The 17,109-nt window shown below is 35.7% G+C and overlaps 1 pseudogene; it reads left to right on the forward strand.

Moving 5' to 3' along the window:
• The first annotated feature begins 193 nt into the window (after positions 1-193).
• Positions 194-17,109, forward strand: part of LOC147870765 (uncharacterized) — a 23,393-nt pseudogene continuing 6,477 nt past the window's right edge.

Below are 17,109 nucleotides of genomic sequence, written 5' to 3' on the forward strand. Positions count from 1 at the left end.
AGCAGGCATTTTCGGAATTTAGCCTCCCCCTAATTCCGTCGTGAATAAATTTTGATTTGTTATTGTTGTTTCATTGTTCCGTAAACCCGCGTACTATATAGTAACAGTATCAGAACTTTAACCTGATTTTCGACCACTTTCAAGGTCACTGACAATTTATTCTGGCCGATTAAACGCACGACGTCGCTTTCATTGCTATCGTAAACCACGTGCACTCTTAGCTTCGTGTTGTTGATGATGTGTCCGTGCTATGAATGCTTTTACGAAATCTTGTGACGTATTCGAGTATGGTGACCAAAGAACGTAGAAGCGAAAATCAAGGTAATGCATCGTGGAGATGTACTTTGTATGTCGACTGTTGAACGTTTGAATACAGTCTCGCGAATAATGGTATACGTTGTAAGTGTGCTCGTAGATGTGGAAATGGAGTGCTGACAAGAGTAGGTTTTCTCTGCGTTTCTGATAATGTCATCTCTGGTCGCGACGACGATGGCGCCATCATTCTACTTCGTGTGTTTGGGATTGTTTGACTAAGATATTTTGTTGTGACTTCTGCTTCTGTTTTGTAGCGTGATTATTAATCTTTTCTGTATTTGTTAAGAAATATTGAAATAATTTGCTAAGAGCTTAATATTTTTTATTACATTATCATTTATCTTTATTAATGAGGTCAATATTTCTGTAGAATGTTTCCCTGATTTATTTCTTTCATGTTTTCCAGACTGCTTTTATTTTGTTTTTTTGCTCGAGGCTGTTTAGTCTGGTTGTCACATTTAATCTGATTTAGACCTCGAGAAAGTAAGTATCTTGTAATATTTCGTGCAGTGAATTTTCATTACTTGGTTGTTCCACTATTGACAAATTAGGTAATCTTTTTTTATCTTTGTGATCCAGTCATTCTTTTCAGATATTTTATCACTGTTTTGGTGGTGAAACTTGCTTATACATTTTTAAGAGATTATTTAGGAATGTGTTTAATTTTGAATCTACATCAAGGCTGTTTAATACTGAGTGCCAATTTTCATTCGATGTGTTATACATTCTTTAATAGTGTCTTCATTTCTGAGTCTGATTGATATTCTGTACTTATGATAACTGGAGATCGACTTTTTTATTATTAATATTACTAGAAGTCATACATCGTGATCAGATGGAGTAATTTTGGATTCTTATGGGGAAATTAACTATTGCCATGACATTGGAAGATGCTAGTCGATCATTTTACACATTTTTATGGTGACTTTCAATAAGATAATTTGTATTGATGATAATGGGACCACAGTTGACGATGTTGTGCTGTAGGTTTATAAAGATAATTTATAATGCTTTGTAACTTGTTTAGGAAAGTCAGCATTGCCAGTGGGGGCTCTATATATAGCTAGGACATATATGTTGGAATGTTTAGATTCCAATTGCACAATGCAGCGTCTATTTCTTGTTATTTTAGTGACACAATACATTTATCTAATTAAATTTTAGGTTCTTTTTGGCAATAATACTTGCACCTTCTTTTACCATATTTCATCTAGAGTAAGTACTTCCAAAAGTAACATTTTCAAGTTTTACCTCTGGTGTTGGGTTAAACACAGATTAGGGTGTGTGTTTATTATTAATGGACACTGATAGTTGATCAGTTTTGTTTGAAAGTCCTCTTATGTTATGATGGTGCACCACAGAATTGTTATCTTGATTGTATTCTGAATTTAGAACTGGTTTATTAGCATTGATGTAGACATCTTTCAGGTATTTGGTGACAGATTTGGGCTTAAGCCTAAAAGAAGGGTTAGATCTTACATCAGTGATTACAGGTATCCAGTTTGCACCTAATCTAATTAGCAGTGAGTTGCACAAGCTTCTACTTGCCTTCTGAATTAAGTTGTAATCCGTGTCTGGTATGATCATTCCTATTTCAGGATGAATTGTCAGTTAATCCAATATGTGATTTGTCTGCATTCCAAAGCGCACACTCAAGTAGAATATTTCCACTCCCCACCAACTTGTCTATATTGGGCCTGTCATGGTTGCAAAAGGAAAGTACTAGAAATCTGTTGACTTTGTACATTATGATTGCATAATGTCATGAAAGAGAAATTTATGGGTTCTTACTTGTTCAGTAAGCTCCTGATTATGAGTGTTTGGAATATTCATGCATTACTAATTTTTTAAATAAGCACAGGTGAAATAGGCCTTCAACTTACTTGTGGGGTGGGGGTGGGGGTTCTAAAGAAGGTGGATGAAAATCATAATAAAATTCTACTGACAGTAAAACAAAGGCTTCGTGTACTTAGGAAATTTGAGAACAGAAAATGGGCAACAGAATTTATAATAAAAGTATGTGATAGGGATTGAGTGATTCCATCCTTGAAAGAACACCATATACCAGGCTGACCTACTGATGGCGTATTTTGGGCATAGTTTTCTGGGAGTCCAGTAACACTGGTTTGATTATGGGGAAACTTTCTCCAGAGTTAGTAAGAAATGAGGAAATCAAAAGTTCATGTCATGGTGCGTGCTATGAGAAGTTTTGAAAAGATTGACAGTGAACTGAAAAATGGCTTCAGACTGAGAGTGAAGATACTGTGCCTGTTACAGATTTATTTTTATGGAAGCCCCACAACCCAAATGTTACGTCGAGTTTGAAATCTGTGTGTGTATCTTGTGTTTTCTTTTGATTTGTTTGCCAGCTTTTCCAACACAGACCTTGCCCATGAATTTAAGGTGCAGTGTGTCTTTTATGTGAATGTTCGTTGCTGGTCTTGCTGTTGTTCATTTTGTTTGAGAACATTTGTTGAAACTATCTTCACTATACCAGTGTTGAAATCTTGCAGGGATTGTGACTGGATGTTGATGTGCTGGTCAGGAGATTGCTTCTGCTTTGCAAGAATTCACATGCCCATATTATTCACTTGTTACAGAACTTTCATTCAGAATTTGAATGACTTTTTTATTGTAATGACAGCTTTTGAGCACGTATTTAAATACAAGGATACAATTTGGTCCAATATAATATGGGCTTTTATAGAAATTCCCTCAATGCACAACATTTACATTTTATGATATTCGTGCAGAGATAACCGTATGGAAATGACAGATGTAACTTGGGACACTCTTAATGTCTGTCACATCTATCGTAGGTGATATACCATTGCCATTGGTTTAAATTTTTGTCATGTTCATCTTCATTGATGAATTGGTATACTAGTTTGCAGGCTGATCAGCATTGATAATTTTGCTAAAGAGCATTCACCAGTTGATTAGGCTGTTTTTTGTTAGAAAAAGAAAGTTGATTTTTAAATATTATTTGCACGAGTTTCAGCTGCAAAAGGTTAAAGTTTATACTTGAGGAAGCACCCCACTGTTTCAAGGTACCAGATTGTAAGTGGTAGGGTGTGTGTCATTACATGTTTTGGGGCGGAATTCTGCAGCATGGCGTCGTTACATACTGTTATTTCATTATACTCTTATTTCTTTCAACGTCAATAATCACACATTTCCCAAATGCTTGGGGTTTTATCTAATTTTTTATTCTACATTATTTAGCTTATTTAAAAACTCAGGTTTCCCTTGATATTCGCATAAATCTTTTGCCTTTTACTGAAGATTGGGAATGTGTGTAGAATGCGTGCCAGATGATTCGAGGAAACCCTGGCGTGTACGAACGAATCCGTCAATCTTGTGTACGTCGTGCTCGTGTATGTGTGGAAAATGGAGGGAAAACTTTTGAGCATCTGTTGAAAATTATTTTTGGCTATTATTTCGAAAATGAAACATTTGCGACCCCATGTTCATAGGAACATTTTCCGTTATTTTTGATCCTGGAACACGAAGTTTGTAAACATACTTCTGACTCACTGTGTATATGCACGGACATTTTTTTATTTTCAATATGTCATACAAATCCATTTGCGTTTCGTTACTATTCAGAATACTTGATAAGAATGTTTGACTTCTGTTGCAGAATGGTTATGGCAAAACTTCATTTCTTTGTTGCATTTTGCCTGAGTAGAGTAGAGTAGAGTAGAGTTTATTTACATTCCATATATCCTTCTTAGGACTCAACCAAAGGATGTAGAACATGTCATTTCATACAATGTACATACACTTCAGAACTTTCAACACAAGTACAAGAACGTATTTCACATATCAATGTACATAAATTTCAGATTCTGCAATACAAGTATGAAAAATAATTTTACAAATTAATATATATAAACCTCAGAATTTTAAATATAAATACAAAACTTGCTTTACATATACGTAGATTATGGATATAAAGCTTAAACATTTTCAGCAGAGATGAAATCATCTACAGAATAGAAGGAGTGAGTAAAGAGGTAATCTTTCAATGCAAGCTTGAATACCTTTATATCATAATTTAGACTTTTAATTGTTGGTGGAAGATTATTAAACAACTTGATACCTGTATAGTACACTCCTTTCTGATATTTAGTAAAGTTATTATTTGGCACATAGAGATCATGTTTACGTCTTGTATTTAAATTATGTACATCTGTATTTCTTTTAAATTTATCCATGTTTTCCACCACAAATGATAGCAAGCAGAGTATAAATTCACTTGCAAGTGGAAGTATGTTAAATTTACGAAATAATTTTCTACAAGATACCCTGCTTTTGACACCGGCCATTATTCTAATTATTTTCTTTTGCATGTAAAAAACTTTATTACTGTCTGTTGAATTTCCCCAGAAGATTAATCCATATGACAATACAGAGTGAAAGTATGCAAAGTAAACTAGCTTTAAAGTATCTATTGTCATGAGTGGTACGACTGTTCTCATGGCAAAGCATGCAGAGCTTAATTTGGGAATAATGTATTCAATGTGTTTCTTCCAATTTAAGGTACTGTCGACTTGTAAGCCAAGGAATTTGTTTGTTTCAACTTCCACAGTTAATTTTTCTTCAAAACCTATATTTAATCTAGGATATGTCTTGTGCTTAATAACAAATTTTATGAAGTTTGTTTTTTCAAAATTTAGTGCCAGTTTGTTAGCTCTAAACCATTTATTTATGTTGGCAAAGACATCATTCATGATATTTTCAAGATAGATCAATTCTTGGTGTGCAATAATGATACTTGTATCATCAGCAAAAAGAATAGGTTTGGATGTAGAGGTCACAGTTGCCGGCAGGTCATTGATTTATATGAGGAAAAGTAAGGGCCCAAGAACTGAACCTTGTGGCACTCCGTGATTTATGATACCCCATTCTGAATAGGTATTATGATTGGTATGGCGGCTTTTAATTTCTACTCTCTGCCTTCTATTATTTAGGTAGGATTTATACCTCGAATTCCATAAAATATCAATTTCATTAGTAATATTTCATGGTTTACACAATCAAATGCCTTGGCTAGGTCACAAGATATTCCACCCACATGGATTTTATTGTTAAGGGCACATACAATTTCATTAGTGAAACTAAATAGAGCCTTTTCTGTTGAGAGATTTTTTCTAAATCCAAATTGCTCCTCGACAAGGATGTTGTTTGAGTTTAAGAATTTATTTGCTCTCTTGCATATAACTTTCTCAAAAATTGTTGAGAGGCAGAAAGTTTTGTTTTGAGGAACCGAATGGTTTATTGTCATGTAAAACATGTATACGTGCATGTTATTTTGTAGATATGTAAATTGTGTATTGTGATAAAACATATTTTTCAGTGCAGTGAAAATGCAGCCATCTTCAAATAGGTAAAATTGATATGCAAACCAAAATAATGTTATTGTTATGTCATTTAGTATGTTAGTGTGTGTTCTTATAATAAGTGAGTTGGGGTAGTTCAGCCAGAATAGTGACTGACTACGGACTGTACTACCGGGGTTCAATCTGTGACAGGGGCAGCCTTTGAGACTAGACCGGCTCCGGGGTTCACCCAGCCTCTTATCTAATGGGTACGGGGGTCTTTTTCCAGGGGTGAAGCACAGCTGGGGTGTGATGCTGACCACTTACCCTGTCTAGTGCCGAGGTTAAGAATGAGTAGGAGCTATACCTCCTTCCCCCTCAAGCACCTACATGACATATAGTGGGACACCTTTTAAATTTATTTTATGTTCTTATAATAAAATGTGCTATTCTATGACCTGTCCTACACTCTGCTTATTAGGGTCTATGGGGTTTTTCTATATTTATGTACTGGACCATATACTGAGCCAGTTATATATAGATGATAATATTAAAATGGATTTTAAAGAAACTGAGGATGTTGACTGGATTGAACTGGCTCAGTATATGGTCCATTAGCAGGCTGGCAATATACATGAATATAGATATGCCCCAGAGACACTAAGAATACTATTAGAGGTGCTATTTTTATTTCATATAGTATTTGACTTGGAAGTTTTATTAATGATGTGTGACTGATGAATATTTGTAGAATTTTGTTTGAATTCCAGAGAAAGGAAGAGTGTCTGTGTTTGGGAATAACGATTATGGACAACTTGGTCTCGGTCACAAGAATGTTACTGTGAAGCCAAGCTGTGTGAAGAGTAAGTGCATCATTGCCTGCACTGAATTGAAATGTTTTACTGAAAATATTACACCTGTATTACAGCATCTGTAATGAAAGACTGACCCAGTCTTTCTCAGATTATATTGCAGAACCATTTTATTTACAACTGTTTAAATTATGGGTAATTTGGAGGATGCTCTGTGATTCCATATTTAACTTTTATTGACCTTGTGCCAGCTGTCAATGCATTGCACTGGCGGCCTTTAGTTTGGGGATTTAAGCACCTATTATAGTATGAAAAAGGTTAACTCTCCTGGAAATGTAATTTTGTGTTTATGCGTGAAAATGTAATTATTACTTAATGCCTAATATTTGTGTGTGCATTAATTTTTAGGTTTGAAGCCAGAAAAGGCTACTCATGTTGCATGTGGAAGAGCACACACATTGCTCAGTACAGGTTAGTTTGTTTGTGCTGCATTAATTAAGCCTTTGTATGTGAACAAATGGTGAAATAAAGTTTGACTTGATTTTTTAAAGGTTTATAAACGTCTTAAGTTGTGAGATTTGAGGATCTGAAGGTGGAGGTGATACATTTCTCTAAGAGTACAGTGTGCACGTAAAAGTTTTGTCTCTTCACCTTGTAACTTAATTTCTGTATAATATATATATTTCTTATTTCCGTCTATACACAAAACTTAGTTGTTAAAATTGGTGTTATTAAAGTTAAAATTTAAAAACTTAAAATTTGGCGCTCTTCATCGCTATTACGATGTTACAATTTTAGCGCTCATTATTTTATTTCACAACATGTTTCGATACTACCGTATCATCATCAGGTTCTTATCGTTATTTTTATCTTTAAAACTAATGTATATTTTATAATGCAACTATCATTGATTTGTTTGTTTTGTAGTTTTCATTTTGTAGGTTGTTTATTTTTACTCTTCGTCGTTTTTTATGTTTTAGATCAGTCGTTCTGTAGTCAAAGTTGTGTTTTGTGATGTGTTTGCGTCTGTGGTCGGGTGAAGACTATCCAGGACTCAAACTACAAATTCTGTATAAATGTCAGTTCATGCATTTAAATATTTTTCCTGACTCTCTTTTTTATAACTAAGATTCAGGTGAAATATTTTCATGGGGGAGCAACAGTGACGGACAGTTGGGTGTTGTTGACGTAGCCGATCGTTCAGCACCGACAAGAGTTTTGGGTGTACGTGATGAAATGATTCGGCTGTCAGCAGGATGCATTTCTTCTGCTGCACTCACAGGTAGGATTTCATTTGGTGCACTTTCATGTTTCTTTATGTCTTAAATGAGTGGTTATTATTTTACAGTTTTTGTTATAATAATTTCCTTTTTTTAAGGAAAGTAGTGGGCTTCTGAGATTACAATGTTGTCTTTCTTCCCTTCTTTTTTGAATATTTTGGCCTCTTTCTCTTTTCTCCCCTTTTTTCTTTTTAATTTTATGGACGTTCCTACAATCAGTGGTAGCAACATGACAGACACAAATTTTAGATGTGAGAGCAACAGTAGTGTAGTATAGGGCCCTGAAATGGTGTGTCATAAAATATGCACCTTTGTTAAGGTAATTTCCTTTGTAGAATGTTGTCTTTGTGAAAATTTTCATCACCTTTCTCATTGATAGAATTGGAGGTAAGAATCTGAAATTTTGTGTAAAGATTATAAAAATTTCTACAAGTCATGTTTGAAATAAACGCTTACAAACTTGAGACAGTATGAAACTTAGAGCTGACAAATTTAGTATAAACTCTATACAGTGAAAGTTTTTCTCAAAAAGAAAATAAAACCTGCTGCTGCTACCATAGTAACAGAAACAACGACAACATTCTGTACCTTATTTGCAGTTGTATTCATGTTATGTTATAAACTGTAATGTGTAAATATAACATCAACAAAACTAGAATTCTGTTGTGTTGACTAAATTTTAACAAGTTTTAGTGGAAATAAGTTAGAAATGTCACAATTTATTCTTTCTTTGATGCCTCTGTTCATGGTAAATTATGTCTGTTAAGTCTTCAAAAGAGGTAACTTCTGTCCAACCATTGGTGGTTGGTAAAAAGGTAAGTAAAATGTTAAGATAGTAAGGTTTCATTTTTATTTGCAATCAAGAAAATTTATGTATTTTGTCACAATAATTGTACTTCTGCCAGGATTTGTACTGTTTCATAATATTATAACTGCTGATGCCAGTTTTTGACATTGTTTTTTACAGCTTGTGGACATGTTTATGTTTGGGGTAGCAATTCAGGTGGTCAGCTTGGGCTCCCAGAAACAAATGATAGTGTTTTGAGTCCTGTTTTAATGCCTTTTGACCAGCAGATTGTTCACATCAGTTTTGGATATTATCACACAGCATTTGTTACAGGTGTGTTGGAATCTTTGAGTAATAGAAATTATAGAATTTTGTATAAATGAGTCAAAGAAGTGCATATATACAAACTTTTTCAAAAAATTACTGAATTTAAAGTACAGTTTTCTAGACGTGCAAAAGCAATATATTTTATGTCAATCTGATATTGCATATGGCACATAATGAAGTATTGAAATGCATTCAAAGATGTTTGAATTCAAGTCTTGTTATGGAAAGTTTCCAACAGGGAAAGTCGTAGAGAGTTTAGCTTATGTAATATCTCATTCCATATATGGTAATAGTAATAGTAGTTTATGGGAAATTGTAATGAAGTCTTAGTCATGTGAGCATGGATTGGTTTCTGCCCTGAACATCGGGGATTCACGTGACAGTCTGTCGTAGCTCTCAAGAGCTTGATGTCCCTGTTTGCAAATGGAAATAGGGTGTGAGGTTGTGGACTGGATTTAACTTGCTCAGGATAGGATCCAGCAATGGGCTGTTGTGAATGTACTAGTGAACCTTTAGGATCAATCAGAGGTAGTTTCTTGATGAACTGAGCGTGTAAATTTGTTTGATCGCTAGTATCAAGAATGTAACTGACTTCTTCCACCAGCTTCCAAAAAAATTGAAAGCAGGAACTTTTTTAAATAATTCTGATTCCTTACTTTTTAGAAGTGAATATTCTCACCTTACATAAACTTTTACATTACTGAATGGCGTACTTGTCTGTTAGTAGCATAAATGATGTAATGGAAGCTGAAAATATGAACATAATTATTTTATTTTTTGTCAGTTATTTCCGTACTAGGAGATCTTTGATGTCTTCAGCAAGCAGCACTTTATACACATGTGGAGAAAGTGAATCAGGAAAGTTAGGACTGCCCGACAGCCTTACCAAACATTACCTCTCCTCAGAAAGTGACGCTTGGAATTCCAGTAAAATCTGTTTTCTGTGGTGGATATCACACGGTTGCATTGACGGGTGAGGTTGATGCTGCTCACTTTGGCTTCAAGAGTTTGTTGATTCTTTGTAGAGAAATGTAGTTGAGATAAAATTCTCTCTTTGTAACAAGTGACTGTGGACGTGTGCACATCTAAATGGTGCACTTGAGTACAAGTGGTTTTTGTAGGTGATGGATGAAAATGTTCAAGAAATAACATAGTGATCATGGGGTGCCAAAATATAAACAGGTTTGATAGTTCATTTACAAACAAAATAATGATTGAACCACGTGATAGGGTTTGAAATTTATTGCCTCTGGATTGGTTTAATTGAATACAAAGTGTTTTGTAGTTACAGATTGGTGTAAGAGTCGTGAATCATGAAGCTAAGTATATTATCAATTTCCAGCTGGTGGTGAGGTGTTTGCATTTGGCAATAACTTTAATGGTCAGCTGGGTCTCGGAGTAGATGTTCCTCAAAGTGTACTGCCAACAAGGGTCACAAGTTTAGAAGGTTGTGTGATCAGAGATGTGGCATGTGGTGAAAGCCATACAGCATTTATAACAGGTGGGACATTGCTTCTTTGCAGACCGTTCATACATTAATTAAATTGATTTTATGAACATTGTGCTTCTTCCTATGACATTGCCATGTTAAGAGTTTTGTCTCGCTCATCCACCAGTATCTATTGTCTCTGCATTCCTTCTTTTTGATGTTAATACTAAGCTTTGGAAGTAAAGGGATTGGACCAAATTGCTACAGGTTGCATTGAAATTGTCAGAAGTCTCTATAAGAACATGACACAATGTTCACTTAACATGAAGAGAAATACTGTATTTTAATGTAACTTACAATTGGTTTTGCGGTTCATACCTTTGTATCGGGTAAATCAGCTCAATGCTAAACCACCAGTTACAACTTTATTTTGTACAATTTAAATATTATTTATTGCCATGAATGTTTTGGCCATTTATACGTTGTCACTTATGTTGTTTACATAAAAAGTAATCATTTGTCTTTTTACTTCGAAAGTTTAAAATGTGATGTTAAACTGTTTCAAGGTAAATGTACATATAAAATTCTGTGGTGTGAGCAGTCACTTTTTTTTTATATTAAAACGTTTTCTTGTTCAGTTATGTACACAGTAAAAATCTGTTTTAAACCTTTGTGGTTTTTAGTAGGCTTGTACGTATAATTGAAATTGTGATTTGGTTGTGTGCATGCATGTCACTAGAGTGAATCGGTCAGTAGAAAATATAATTTTTTTGTTCTTCCTTCCTCTCCTATCATCTGTTTACTCACACAATTGAGAGTCTGCTGTAATGTGTTTTAATCTTTTAGATGCAGGCAGCCTGTATACATGCGGGGAAGGTCGACATGGGAAACTTTGTAGTGAACAAGACAACGACAATCAGTTGATTCCATTTAAAGTTACTAAGTTCAAGGGATACACAGTTCAGAAAGTAAGAATGTGTGGATGCACATACTTGAAGATTGTTTCTGCACAATAAACATTTTTGAGACCAAGGACCATGTTCACACTTGCGGGCTACAAGGTCATAAATGAGTAAAATTTATCAAATCTTTATGACAGTTTTTGACAATGATAAATGGGTTTATGTGCCTGTCTAAAGGTTTTTGATGATCTGTCATTAAAGTGATGCAGATTCTTGAGTGCTGAGCTATGTAATGCTGCTTTTCCTTGAGTAATCATTCACTATCCAGTTTATTTCTGTTGCAATTTACATGTACTACTCGCAAGTTTTCATCACTAAAAAGCATCCCAACCATTACTAGCTTGAAGATGGCTGTCTTCAGGGTTGTAGTGCTGTGTGGTTCAGAGGTCCTTGCTACCTCCATCACGAGGGCAAGGACCTCTGAAACATTGATAAATTTCTACCAGACAACCCAGAGTAGGGCCATCTTTGTACTCATCACCATGAAAACCTCAAATCCTACCATCACCATCCCATCACTACCTCATTTCATTAGCATCACCATCATCATTTTGTACCATCTGTCTCAGCAATAATACGTTGGTTAATACAGATGCCCCCGTACCAGCCCAGTTTAATGACTGTGTAAAGACCTCTAAACCAATTGGTTATAATGGCTGTACAGACGGTTTTATAACAACCCCATATCATTGTGATATGTACACCTGCATATGAACCCCTTATAAATTCGATATAGGCCCACTATAATGACTATGTAGAGTTCTGTATACAGCGACATTACAATGGCCATATTCATGCTTCAGTGCCAGCCCATTATGATGGTAACATAGATGCGATAATAGGGCCTCCATACCAGCCAGATGCAATGGTTAAGTAGGTGCCTCATTGAATGCCTTAACAGACAGCTCTGTCTATTCTGAAGGGCTCTGACGGTGATGTGATACAACCCAGGCAGCTCCATGTCAGCCAGTTATGATAATGATAGGGTGGTGAAGTGGTGATGTGAGTGTGTTGGAATGGTGATTGAGATTGATTGTGATGGTATGGAATTGCAATAGAATGTGTTGGTGATGGTGGTTTGTTTATGGGATGGTATGGTATTGGTGATGGAGTGTTCTTGGTGGTATGATAATGTGTTGGGATAGGATTTTTATGGTTTCCTGATGGAATGGGTGACGTGGTGATGGGAATGGATGGGACAGTGATGGAATCATTATTGGATGGTGATGGATTTTATGGTGGTTTGGTGGGATTTGGCAGAAGTGGGTTGGGATGGAATTGTGATTTGTTGATGGTGATCAGTGAGGTGATTCTCTTGACTTCATGTGGGAGCTTGAAGATTTTGGGCACAGTGTCTAGAGGGAGAGGTGGACTTTGAAGCAGGCCTTCTAGTAGTCATCCCATGGAGTAATTTCTTATGTTTGCCTATATTGAGAATGAAATTGTTGGAGAAGGTCTGGCAAGTGAGTGCTGAGGAGTTCGTCTTGTAGTGCCTGAATTGCAGTTTGGAATTTGGCCCTTAGCTGTTCCATTAGTTGTTGCGTTTCCTGCTTAGGGCTGTGATCCGGATTGTAGAACTCGGCCTCGTCCTTTCATTTCATTTGTATATTCATGCATATTATTCACATTAAAGTATAGTGGCCTCAGACATGTTGGTTCATGACCATACTGTGTACTTGCCCCAGACAATGGCCTTGACAACTTATAAACATACATTGTTTTGAATTGCGCCCACATTTATCAGAGGCTTGGTGACAACACACATACAGAACTCCCAGCTTTTAGGCCTTGTTTTGGGGCGAGTACGTGGTAGGCCCAAGGACCGATGTGGCTCAGGCCACTGTACTTCATTATAAATAATTTACATGCATTCGAAAATGAGGCAGGAAAGAATAAAAATCAGTGAATCTTGATAGCAGTGTAGCACTGATTCATGTCCTCACCAAAGTGAAGACCGAAATCCACAGGAGATTCTGGTGTAATGTCAGGCATTGATGACCTGGTAGGGGGCAGTGTTCTAGTAGAGGAAAACTGCTGGCCCATGATAGACCAATAGGCCATCCCATCTCATGTTGCTGAACAACTGGTCACAGCAATGGATAACGCCAAATACTGATTACATGATGATCTCTGATCTCAGGGATGTGTTTTCCATTACACACTTTGACACAGGTCTTAGAAAAATGTATGCAGGCCATACAAAATACATTGGAGGTCCTCGTATTGAGAACCTATGCACTATGAGTTATTGTCTTCTTTTAAATTGAACAGGAAATTTGAATTCATGGAAGTTGGAGTAGTAATGGTTATGGCAATCATTGATACAGGTAGCTGTACCCATGGTCTTACAGTTTTGATACAACAAAAGATTTGTTTAAAGCTTTGGTAAATAAAGAAGTGTTTCAAGTTTATTAAATAAATAAATTATATATATATATATATATTTCTTACATTTTTAAGGTTTGTAAAGGTTCATATTATAAAATTAATTGCCGAGCGTGAAATGTTGTTTTATTGTGTGTAGGTTGCTTGTGGTGGATGCCACGCAATGGTCTTAGCCAGTGCAAGGCAAGATGATGAAAATGGATTAGACCTCATCAGTCATTCACTTGAATCTGAAAGTGAGGTAATTCATTGTTTTCTTTCTCAGAGTATTTTTGTTTGACTTAAACCAGAGCTAGGCAGTGAGCCATATTTAGAACATGTGACTATTGAAAAAGGGGCTTATTTATTTATTTATTTGTGTTTCACTAATAACATTTCTTCTAATTTCCTCAGTCACATGAATCGCTATGAATGTAACGTTTTTGTGAGACTAGCAGAGTGTCCATTCAGTTTGAATTGGAAATTCAAGAGACATTATTACAATCGTTAGTATCTGAATGCAAGTAGCATTCCTCATGTTCCAGTTCAGTGGGCAGTCCTCTTTGAGCCTTGGCACATTTTGTTTTGTAGTGACCACCAGTTGCAAATGTAGCTTCTAATAATTTTAGGAGAATTCAGTCTGGCCCATCAATAATTGGAATACATTACCACCTTTGCAACATATTCCAGTTCAAAGTCCCAATAACAATACAGAATCAATTCGATCCTTCCAAGAAGATCTAAGTAGTCGTGTGGATGAGATGGTGATAGAAAGAGATCTTGAAGTGAAGTCTGCTTTGTCAGGAAGGAAGGAGAGCAGTGGTGCGGATGATGATATTGATGATGAAATGTCAGCAAAGTCTGCCAAACCTAAAAATGGTAAAAAGGTACGTTATTTGAAAAATTTAAATTATTCCTGCCATAATAATCTGATTGTGGTACATTTTGTGGTAGCTGTCATCATTCTCATGTATGGTTTTGGGGAGACCAGAATTAATTGTCTCTCTGTGTGTGCGTGCATGCACGGGTACATGAGTTGTCTATTTATCTAAGTACGTAAAGCTTTTAACAATTAAAAGGACGTCATTGTCTCATTTGGCCTCTTACAAATTTGTGTTATGGGACATGATGTACCTTTTGGCCTTTAAAGGTTAAAGTGTACAAGGACATGCATTTCTTAAAAGAGTAATGTCGTTCATGCAGCTGTGTCTGTTGATGTTTCACTGTATTGCAAAGCTCTGTCTGTGCTTTCCTCCATAACAGTGGGTTTAGTAAGTACGTACAAGTGCAGATGTACACAGTATATTGAATTTACAGTTCTTATTTAATTTGGTCTTAATTATTTATTTTAGGAAGTTATTTCAAAGTCAATGGGTGTTACTGAAAATTCAGATGTCAATGATGAAATAAAAAGTACTGATGATATGTAAAAGTGAAGGTGACAGAAGTAACTGTGATAATGGTGGTAATCAAGAGGACAACAGTGATGTAAAAATGAAATCAGAGGAGAATAAAGGTCAAGTATCTTTATTTATGGGTCTTTGATAGTAAAATAGAAACGTCTGCCTGAGCATAAACACACATCATTTTAACATGTTTAATGCAGTTACAATATATATGACTACTGTAAAGTTTTCTGGATGTCTTTGAATGTAATCAAATTCTTCAGCACGTGGGTTGCTATTGCAACATGAGAACTGTTAATATATACTTACTCTGACGTTTCTCTGTGACAGAAAGTTGCTCACCACAGCTTTCAAATCCAGCAGACTGTGCTTAAGATGGTTTCTTGCTACGAAAAGCACTGAAGAATCGAGCTACTCTACCCTCTGTTCACAAATATAACAAGGCTGTTTTATAGAATGGCATAAAACAAACAATTCTTCATCTCAAAAAGTGAAGTATAATTACAAGTCAATGTTCAGTAGCAGACTACTGTAGGCTGAGGACCTCTCCAGTCTCAAAATCATATTTCTCTTTCTAGTTTTACTGGAGTCCCGAAATGCTGCATCTTTCATTTGTAATTTTTGGTCTGCTTTTACCATATTTCGTCCAGAGTAAGTACCTCCAAAAGTAACATTTTCAAGTTTTACCTCTGGTGTTGGGTTAAACACAGATTAGGGTGTGTATTTATTATTAATGGACACTGATAGTTGATCAGTTTTGTTTGAAAGTCCTCTTATGTTATGATGGTGCACCACAGAATTGTTATCTTGATTGTATTCTGAATTTAGAACTGGTTTATTAGCATTGATGTAGACATCTTTCAGGTATTTGGTGACAGATTTGGGCTTAAGCCTAAAAGAAGGGTTAGATCTTACATCAGTGATTACAGGTATCCAGTTTGCACCTAATCTAATTAGCAGTGAGTTGCACAAGCTTCTCCTTGCCCTTTGAGTTAAGTTGTAATCCATGTCTGGTATGATCATTCCTATTTGAGGATGAAATGTCAGTTAATCCAATATGTGATTTGTCTGCATTCCAAAGGGCACACTCAAGTAGAATATTTCCACTCCCCACCAACTTGTCTATATTGGGCCTGTCATGGTTGCAAAAGGAAAGTACTAGAAATCTGTAGACTTTGTAGATTATGATTGCATAATCTACTTGAAGGAGAAATTTATGGGTTCTTACTTGTTCAGTAAGCTCCTGATTATGAGTGTTTGGAATATTCATGCATTACGTCTTTTTTAAATAAGCACAGGTGAAATAGGCCTTCAACTTGCCTGTGGGGTGGGGGTGGGGGTTCTAAAGAAGATGGATGAAAATCATAATAAAATTCTACTGACGGTAAAACAAAGGCTTCGTGTACTTAGGAAATTTGAGAACAAAGAATGGGCAACAGAATTTATAATAAAAGTATGTGATAGGGATTGAGTGATTCCATCCTTGAAAGAACACCATATAACAGGCTGACCTACTGATGGCGTATTTTGGGCATAGTTTTCTGGGAGTCCAGTATCACTGGTTTGATTATGGGGTAAACTTTCTCCAGAGCTAGTAAGAAATCAGGAAATCAAGAGTTCATGTCATGGTGCATGCTAAGAGAAGTTTTGAAAAGATTGACAGTGAACTGAAAAATGGCTTCAGAGTGGTGCGTGTGAAGTGGACATAGTCAGTGCTGCCATGAGACAAATGAGAGTGAAGTTCATTGCTGTCATGAGGGAGAGTCTAAAGAGTTTTCAGAACAAGTGAGCATTACAAACTGTTTCTTAAAGAAGGTCTGTTGTGTGAGGAAAGTTAAGCAGTTTGTGAAGTTCTGTGAATGCACCAAACAAAATAGTTTGGATTAGCTCTTTTTTTTATTATTTATGCATCTTCTACCCTTCATTAGCCCTGATAATCAATACAACTGGTGGGAAAGGGAAATTCTTGAAATCTGTTAACTTTTTTGGTTATGGTTGTAAAAGAAAAGTTGTTTAACTGTGATGTCTTCGTTATTATTGTATAAAATATGAAAGAGAATTTCTTGAAATCAGTTTGGCTATTATTCTGTAATTCATACTCAT

Source organism: Zootermopsis nevadensis, unplaced genomic scaffold (genome assembly GCF_977971745.1).
Source record: "Zootermopsis nevadensis isolate Lab colony 2312 unplaced genomic scaffold, Znev_1.0 Znev_ptg000202l, whole genome shotgun sequence".
In the NCBI taxonomy this organism is placed as follows: Eukaryota; Metazoa; Arthropoda; class Insecta; order Blattodea; family Termopsidae; genus Zootermopsis; species Zootermopsis nevadensis.